The sequence below is a fragment of the Elaeis guineensis genome, chromosome 13, assembly GCF_000442705.2.
Source record: "Elaeis guineensis isolate ETL-2024a chromosome 13, EG11, whole genome shotgun sequence".
Lineage (NCBI taxonomy): Eukaryota > Viridiplantae > Streptophyta > Magnoliopsida > Arecales > Arecaceae > Elaeis > Elaeis guineensis.
In genome coordinates, this window is record NC_026005.2 from 66,787,114 (window position 1) to 66,796,657 (window position 9,544).

A 9,544-nucleotide genomic window follows, 5' to 3' on the forward strand; every position below is an offset into this window, starting at 1 on the left:
ATGAGGACCACTGGTGTGACATAGTGAGGTGGTTCTATTATTAGACTCTCACGTCTGCTTTCAAAAAATAGGATGTGCCCTTCCTTTAGTGCCAATCTGGTATGCTCCTCTCCAATCAGGATGATGTGGCATGAGCGGTGCGATGGGGACTGCCACCAGGCTGGAGTGAGGGATGTCGAACAGGGTCTCCTGGTACCTGCAAGAAAAATCTGCATGTCGGAGGGATCGATAGGGGTTTCTTCGACAGGAGACCCTCTGAAGCCAGTTGCAGTCGGAGAGAGAGAACAATAGGGGTGAGTGGGGAGAGCCCGAGAGAGAGGGAATCTCTTGTGATTTTGGCTTTTGTCTCCTTTTATGAGGGGAGGCCTGTCAGGTAGCAAGTTATCGCTCATCAGAGAAGTGGTCATCAGAGGGCCAGGGGTAGTGGATATCAGCCAGTCCTGATGGGACTAGTCTTTAACTAGTGGAAAAAGACTGCTAATGCCGTTGGCTGTTAGGTTAGGATGCCTTGCTGCTAAAGACCCTCCAGAGCTTCACGAATCTCATAGAGGATCAGAGCAGAGATTGAGCCAGATCGGGTTGATGTAGATATCACTGAGCTACTGATCTCATCCGAGTGGTTGGATTGTAGCCAAAATCTATGGAGCTGCTGAAGGGGCCACGTGATATTGTCCGACCTGTGCTATCCCTATGGCCAGGTCATGTTGCCCTATGTTCACCATGTCATCAAAAAATTGCCATGTCATTGGATGGACAAAATGCGGTCCAACAGGATCCATTGTAGCAGAAAACCATTATGAAAATACTATTGAGGTTCCAAATAGCTATTGCTTTTCCATGAGGAGAAGCTATTAGGGTCCCTTTTTTTTGTTGGTAAAAAATTTAGCTGAAAATCTATATTTTTCTAAGTAAATATTTTTTCGATAATATTTAGATAGAAATTTAATTTAATCATATTTTTTATGTATGAGGAAGGGCTTTGACATTTTTTATCCACGTTCTTTTGCATTACCATTTTTCTAGATAATTTGCTAAAATTTATCTATATTTTTTATCATATATTTATGCATTTTATGTTTAGAGAAAATGGATGACTTAGTTATTGGGCATTGAATGATAGAGATATTGAAAATAAGGATAAGGTATTTTAGGAATAAAATTAAATATCTATATTACTGGCTGATGGAAAAATAATTTAGCCACCTCCTAAATAAATATAATTTTTTTATTTCATGGGCAAATACTATCTATGAAAAAGTAACTTATCTATCTTGAAAAAACGTGAGAATATAGGTAAGTTGGTTAATGAAAAAGTTGACCAACTTTCTTATGATATTTACCCGCAAAAGAACGGGCCCTTAGGGTAAGTTTGGGAAATCTAGTAGGATTGGGCTTACAAACTATGGATGCAAGGATTTATTGCATCCAACTTGCTCTAGTTCGTGATAATTTTAAAGTACGAGTTATGAAATATAATGGTTTATTGAACTATATGATTGTGCAGCAGCTAAGTTTTGCTCCTCTTTCTCTTTTAGTTGGATGGTTTGTGAACTTAATGCAAAAAGCCTTTTCATCATGGTTATCATTCATAGGAGGTCATCGTTCGTCAACCAATGATAATGAAACTCCTATCTTATGTCTTGATGGTAAACTACATAATTGATTTATTGGCATAAGCAATCATAAGTGGCATGGTCTCTTTATTTAGATTTGCCTTCTATTTTAATGTTTTAAATGTAGTTACCTTGATCCCTTGGAAGTTATTTAATATGACAAAAGAGTAATTACTCTATTAATGTATATTAAAAATATCAGTAGAAGAGTAACCTTTACAAAGCAGATTAATACTAAAAACAACATGGGTCAACTTCCCTTTTAATAAAAAAAAATGTTATACCAACATTTTGCTTAAAAAACAAAAAACAAACTCAGATAATTATAATATGTTCCTAAACTTCAAAAGCTAATAGAAGGGTACAACATGTAGCATTTATCCTTCAAAAACTATGACCTTTTCTTTTCCCCACACAAAGGGGATTAGATAAGGGTAACTAAGGAATTCCTGTGAATGCTAATTAATAAATTCCTGTGAATGCTAGACTAAGTTTTTGTTTTTTCTTACATAGGAATGCCTCTTTGCTTTTGTTTGTTTCAAGATCCAATATGTTGGACTGGTCATCTGGCATGTCTATCATGAGGTGAATAATACGGTGGATTATGTTGCTTCCTTTTTGGTATAGTATTTGATCAATATTCTTTGGACCAACATGGTGGTTGCTTCAGGAGCTCTCAGGATGTTTTGCTTTTTGATTTTATTTGTTGTACTTATGTTAGATTCATATGAATTGTCCACTTTAACAAAAAAAAGACCGAATATATTGTAGTTTTTTCTCCATAGGTTCTTCAATCATCAAACCCCCTGTTATGGGCGATAGACGAGGCTCCCGAACCGCATGATATTTATTGGCTGAACCTTTGGATGCCGTACAAACCTTAGATTTGTAGAGTAACAATTTTTGTAGACGAGGCTCCCGAACCGCATGATATTTATTGGCTGAACCTTTGGATGCCGTACAAACCTTAGATTTGTAGAGTAACAATTTTTGTAGCGAGCATTTTTTTATTATTTTGTCAGTTCCCTCAATCATATTTTTACGAGGTTTAACACAACTAAAAGAATTGAGGGAGATGCTAACCTATATGAAAGTTATAATTAAGAGGTAAGTAAATCTTATAATTGTTTTTGGAATTGGTAATGTATTTCTTCAATAGTTAATGACTTTTGTTAATCATTGTTGCTTAATTGTCCCGCCGTGGAACTATTTTAGAAACCAAGCTAATATATGATAAGGGAATCCTAAGGTCTCATACATTAAATGTGCTGCTCATTTGATCCGTCTTTTATTCTATACATTTCTTCTAGGTCATAATCTATTACAAATAATATGATGGCAACATCCATTAAATAGCGTGTCCTTTATTTTCTTCAAATAGGTTTTCCTTGACCATTATCATAGCATGATTAATGCATCTTTCCTTTAGGAACAAAGTAGCAAACCTTTCAAACCACTAAATGGAAGCAAATAATGATTAAAGGATGAGCTATGTGTCATAGGTTGTATTTATCAAGTGGCTTGCTTGTTCTTATATACCATAGACAGGATTTCTCCAGAACAACCGGAGAAAAAGCAGAAATTGATAAACAAAGGATTAGATGAGAAAAATTGGAAGTCGGTGAGTGAAGGATTGGGGGAGCAAAAGACAAACCCCTTTATTGGTCAAATATATATAGCATGTGCAACTTCCTTAACAAGCATCATGCATGACCACCTATTGAGTTTGTTTTTTTTTTTTTTTTTGTGTAAACACCTATGGAGTTAATTATTACCATAGAGAAGATAATGCCCGCTCCATTGGTTTCATGCCAGAGTGCATGATCTATCATATGACTAGTTTCTAAGTGGAAAGTGCAACCAATAAGTAATTAGCCTTTCCACAAAACTTGTAAGTAATTAGTTGTCCATTACATGTTGATTTCATAAATTACAAATTGAAAAATCCTAAATTTAATCAATCAAGCTTGTTCAAGAATTGCCTTTCTTTCCCTGTTGATGTTGCAAGTATCATCCCGATTCCATGTGAGAAATCAAAGGCACGTGGTCCAATACGAAGCATTCCGCTTTAAAATAAAAAAGATATATTTTTCCTTCTGTAAAGAATAACCGATCAAAGGAGTACAAAAAGAATGGTAGATAGCTTACGAAAGAAACCATCTAAGCACATAAATAATAGATTTATACATCACCATCACCAATCATCCATCAAACCTTTATGTTAAAAAAAAAAAATCTTAGTTCTAATAGTTATTTTAATAAGAACTACTTGTGCATAAAAAGTTCTCCATGTAAACTAGTTTTTAGAATATTGAGGCCCCAATGGTCAATATCAATCTTTTTTTTTTTTTTTGATACAAACGAATGATCACATCAGTTTGATGCAAAAGCAGCCCTAAAGATCAAGATACAAAAAATATCGTAAACCTAATAGGTGGTTCCCTTCATATCTCTAGATTCAGTCACTAGAGTGGTCAGCAACAAAAATCACCATCCAGTCTGCTGCAGTATTAGCCTTCCAGTAAACATGCTGGACTTTGACTATAGTAGCATGGCGAAGAGAAATCCAGACACCCTAGATAAGAGGATGGCCTTCGAACTGTCTAGTACCCCCGTGAAGCGAGATAATGACAGTGGCAGAGTCATCCTCAAGAAAAATCCAGTCTGCATGAAGTTACTATTTGGCAAAAATGACCCCTGTACAGACAGCATGAAGCTCTGTACTAAAGATAAAAGATTCAAAAAGGTGGAAACCATCAGCTACAAAAAATCTAGCATCAGAGCTGCAATATCGATCCCTTTTCATGGCCATCCAAACTTATACATGCACACGCATTCAACGGGGAAGTGTGTGTGCGTATATTTATATCCAAACTATGTCAACCTTTCATGCTCTTGTTTGTCGTCTCAGACACCATCAATTAGCTTGTATTAAAGACATGCCAAAAAAATAGAAGACATGCCAGTTTAGCTCAGAAAGCAATACATACATTTGATATCAAAAGTCTCACCAAATCAGAAACCAAACTTGGGGATTCATTCCGAAGGATGAAGTTGAGTTTAACATATATTGAAAAGAAAGCAATATATACATTTGATATTAAACGTTTCACCAAATTAGTAACCAAACTTGAGGATTCATTCTGAAGGATGGAGTTAAGTTTAACATTGTTGCGGCCAACTCCCTATCGCCTGCTAGTGAAAAGCACCTGCAAGACAAAGTCCTTACAGACTGGAGTTGTGTCCAACGAGGACCCTCTGATGCTTAAGTTAGAGAGGGGTTGGTGAACAACTAATCGAAGATTTAGTGTGGCAGAGTTTCAGTCTAGAATTATCCTTACTCGTGCTGCTCTACTGACCTTCTCTTTTATAGATGATTCTGATATAACCGTCGAGTATGTGGTCTCACTTTTTATGACGCTAAATTATTATGCCATAATTATAGAGTTAGTGGATTATTTATTTCTACTAATTATCGTGCCATGTAGTCGATAACCATTCGTAACGGTTAGATTGTGTTGAGAAGATAGGCCGATCATATATCGATTATAGTGACAAATTGATGGTCTTGTAGATCCGAATGAGCATCGATCGATAACTTTGATATATCAATAGTCTTCGGTCAGAGGTTGATTAAATTGTTCATTGTTGGTCGATAGTAGTCGACTGTTAGTCGGTCAGTCGACTGTTAGTCGGTATAATATGTTCATTCGATCGATGTAGAGTCGGAGTCAGGGGTTGATGTAAAGTCAGAGTTAGGGGTCAGTTGTATTGTCCTAACAGTTGCCCCCCACTCCTAAGTTCAAGGTCGCTTGACATGTATTTCATCATGTGGTCTGTCATATTGGACGAAGAGAGTTGTCACATGTCACCTCGAGTCTCGACATGGCTACTAATCACTTGAGTACGAGAGTTCTTCAGCTGTTTTGTTGTTTCGGTGGTTGCAAAATCATTATTGGGCTATCATTTTGACAGGACAATTTGGTATCAGATGTTTGTATCGGATATCATTTCAAGAAGATAATTTGACGTCGGACGGTATGATTCTGACTAATAAATTTTGGCCACATATCCGAATGTCACTTAATCGAAGCTGTTCATGCGAATGATAGTGAGGTGGCACAATCAGGAGTAGATGCATCGTGCTATCCGATCAATGGTCGGTTCAGATTTTGCCATGTGTCATCATCCGATGAGACTCCGATTTGATTGCTTCCATCCTGGTCATTGAGGGGTCCTATATATATAGGGTCATTTTTGGTCAGACTTTTATTTTATATTTTATCATTGTCTTTTGCTGTGGAAGCTCTGCCGAAAGGTCGCCCCAGTACCAGAGAACTCTAGTCTTTTCTTCGTCTTCTTTCTTAGTTCTCAGGTCGTGTTCTTGTCCTTTTTTCCTTGTGTTCATCTCCTTTTGGTTCTCTTTAGTTTTTTTTTCCCATGGCTAGGGCCTCTTCTTTTCGAGATAGTTCTGACCGACGACTCCTTATCAGGTCCGAAAGTGGAGGCCTCTTTACTATCCAAATCCAATGTTGAACAGCTCTAGGAACAATATTGTATTTCGAAGCAGTATCAGCTCTCTGCACGTGGTGCTGATGGTCGGATGAACTCTCCTTCTTCGGATCAGATTGTTTTCTATGTCGAAGACCTTCAGACTGGTCTTCAATTTTTGATTTTGAAGTTTGTTCAGAATCTTCTGGACTATTATAATCTTTGTCTCGCTCAATTGGTATCGAATTCGGCCCAGCTAATAATTAGTTTTGCTTTGTTGTGTCGGTTAATACCGATCGAGCCTCATCCTTCTCTTTTTCATTCCTCTTTTGTTCTTCGTCTCCATCCAAAGGTCAAGGGTTGGTGGCTCTTCAACCCAAGAAAGGTCCTTTCTTTCATTATCGATTTTCCACTGTCTATTCATAGATGGAAGAACCAGTTCCTTTTTGCTTCTTCTTCTCTTCCTTGAGGCTTCTTTCATGCTAGAGCAATCCAAGGACCAGCCCCAATGATAATAGTCGGATGGAGGTCAACGATCGGGAAGACTTCTATCGATTAAAGGATATGGCGGTCCTGTCGCAGAGAAAGCTAATGATCGAACAAGCTCTCTACGATGTCGGCCTCAATTCAGTCAGTTCTCTAGGTATAGTATATAGTCTACCACTTCAATTTTTTTTTTGTTCGTTTCTGAAGTGCACTAACTTTTTTGTTCTGATTGCAGAGATGCAGCTAAGGGTACGAGTAGCGGCCTCCGATACTCGTCAATATGCTGTCAAGAAAAGGATAGCATTCAAAGCTGGACCTTTTCTACCGTCAAAGAAGGGTCGAGCAACTACATCTGCACTGGCAAAGGAATCTAATGCACCATCAGTGTCGATTCTTGAGCCGATTCTGGTACTATCAGCCCCGATAGTGCTTCTTGAAGTGTCATCCTTCAAAGTTGGGATGGTGAGAGAAGACAGAGTTGCCGTAGCACCATCGACGGCTCCATCCACAAAGATCCAAGTCGAGACGGAAGTCATGGTCGAACCTGAATAGTCTGCAGCTGCACCACTTGCTCCTTCAATGGGACTTTCTCAGGTGCAATCAAGCTCCAGTTTCTCCACATTCTCAAGTGCAGAACTACCGATGGAAGACCGAGAGAAGGCATCGATAACTTTGGTTGATAATGGATCATCACCAGGGCACACCATTCATTTTGACATTAGACTTTCTAAGAATGAGTTGGCCTTGGCCAATCCAGAGTTGGCCAAATGACTCATTCAAGCTGTCCTTCTACTAGCTGATCGAGAGAATAGGAAAAGTCATACCATCGCTGAAATATTCTCTTCTTTTTACCAGATGATACTCGGGGTAAGTTTTTCTTCACACATCCTTTTTTTTTTACTAATCCAACTTATCTTCTACTTTCAGTTGGCATATGATATGTTCGACTTGGAAGCCAGCTACTGAAAGATTGCAGACTTCCGTCAGAAATGGATGGATAAAGTGACAGCCGCTAATGCTGAAAAGGAGGCCGCCCTTGAATAACTTCGGACAGTGACCAAGCAAGAGGTGAAGCTTTAGGAGGAAGTCTCCCATTTGACCACCGACCTTCAGTCTTTTGGAGCCAAACTTAAGTCGGCTCGTCAAAAATTTTTTGAATCACAGATCAAGAGCTAGAAACATTCCATCCACTGGCTTCAATGAAAAGGAGATGGGTGCATCCTTGAACTCAAAGTCGAACATGGATGACATTGGGCCAGCTTGAAAAGGTTGGCATTGGCCGATGAAGAATCATCTTCTGCAAGAGCAGATGCAAAGTGGTGAGGGCGGAAGCAGTGTTGGAAAGGGAGGCTCTGAACCAAGCAATCGAGGATTTCAAGAATTCAGAGGAGTTCAAAGAAGAGATCTTTGAAGGTAGATTCACCTCCTATAATGTCGGGTACGAAGACGATCGAGATACAGTCAGAAAATTATATCCGGATCTTAACTTGAGTAGCATTATCTCTCCACTGCCAGAAAATGGAGCTACTGAAGAAGATGTTGTGCCGACTCAAGATAGAGCACCAAAAGCATTAGAAGTTGTCCAAGTCCCCAATGCTACACCGGAGCAAAGACATGGACATGGTGACTGGTGATCGGTATAATTTTTTGTTTTGTTTTTGTAATCAAATACTTGTAATTGAACTTCGATCCAATTTTGTAATCTTCTTTTTTCAATTAATGGATATAATTTTTTTAAGTATAGACTCTTCTCTTCTGTATGCTTGTAATGTTGTATAGTAATTATTTAGCTACCGAATATTAATCAGAAAATCAAACATTCAGTAGTACTTGTAGAATCATCTATTAGTCGAACATCTATTTGACATACTTTTAGGCATTAGGATTGTAATATCTGGCCCATTTGGACCTTAAACCCAGCCCACAAAGCTCACAACAAAAAAAAAATTGAGGAAGACTCCCATAGGGAGTCTTCTTCTTCTCTTGATCGGCTCCTAATCGGAGTCAGAAGCCTCATCGAGGAGGAGTCAAACTCCTTCCGCCAACTCTATTTAAGGCGGAGATCCTTCTCCCTTCTTCCCACCAAGAAATCGAGAGCCAAAATGGTGAGGATCGTCGGAATTTGCTTGCAGAAGCCGTCACCATGCTCACCTCAATTTCTCATTGGAGAAGTCACCAAAGCTTGAGGTAAGCCCTAGCTTCTCTTCCTCTCTTCTCTCCCTTCCTTCCCTTGCTGGTGTGCACAATCGCCGGTGATCGAGTTCTCCAAATTTTGTTAGAGAAATATCCTCTATTTCAGCCCTCCTTTCCTTGGTTTTCCGCTACTGGTGGTCACCGCCGACTGTCAGATTCACTTCTTCCAAGCTGCACCATCGTCGCCCTCCTACTATCGGCCACCGCCACGCTAGTCACGGCCCTTGATCGATCGAACCAAGTGGGGACCACACGGTCTCCTATTTTTGCCCAGGTGAGCCACGAAAAGAAGGAAGAAAAGAAAAAGAAAAAGAAAAAGAAAAAGAAAAGAAAAAAAGAAAAAAAAATAGACTCTCTCTCTCTCGTGAAGAAGAAAAAAAGAGAAAAAAGGGAAGAAAAAAGAAAAATAAATAAATAAATAAATAATAAAAAATAATAAAATATGAGAGAGAGTTTCTCTCTTTTCTCCCCCTCTCTTCAGCCTGAACCATTATTTTCTCTCTCTAGAATTGGATTTTCTCTCTCTACTTTTCTCTCTCTAGATTATTTCTCTCTTAATGGATTTCTCTCTTTCAAAGTTATCTTTCTAAGATTAGCATAGTGAAAGACTTTCTTTTGATGATTTTGATCGAATTTAGTGAAGAGTCGATCTTAAATGAAGTTTTGATTGAGAATTTATTTAGATCTAATTTTAAATTAGAATTAATATAAAAATATAATTTTTGAATAATAGACACTAAAGAATCTCCTAAAGGTTAATC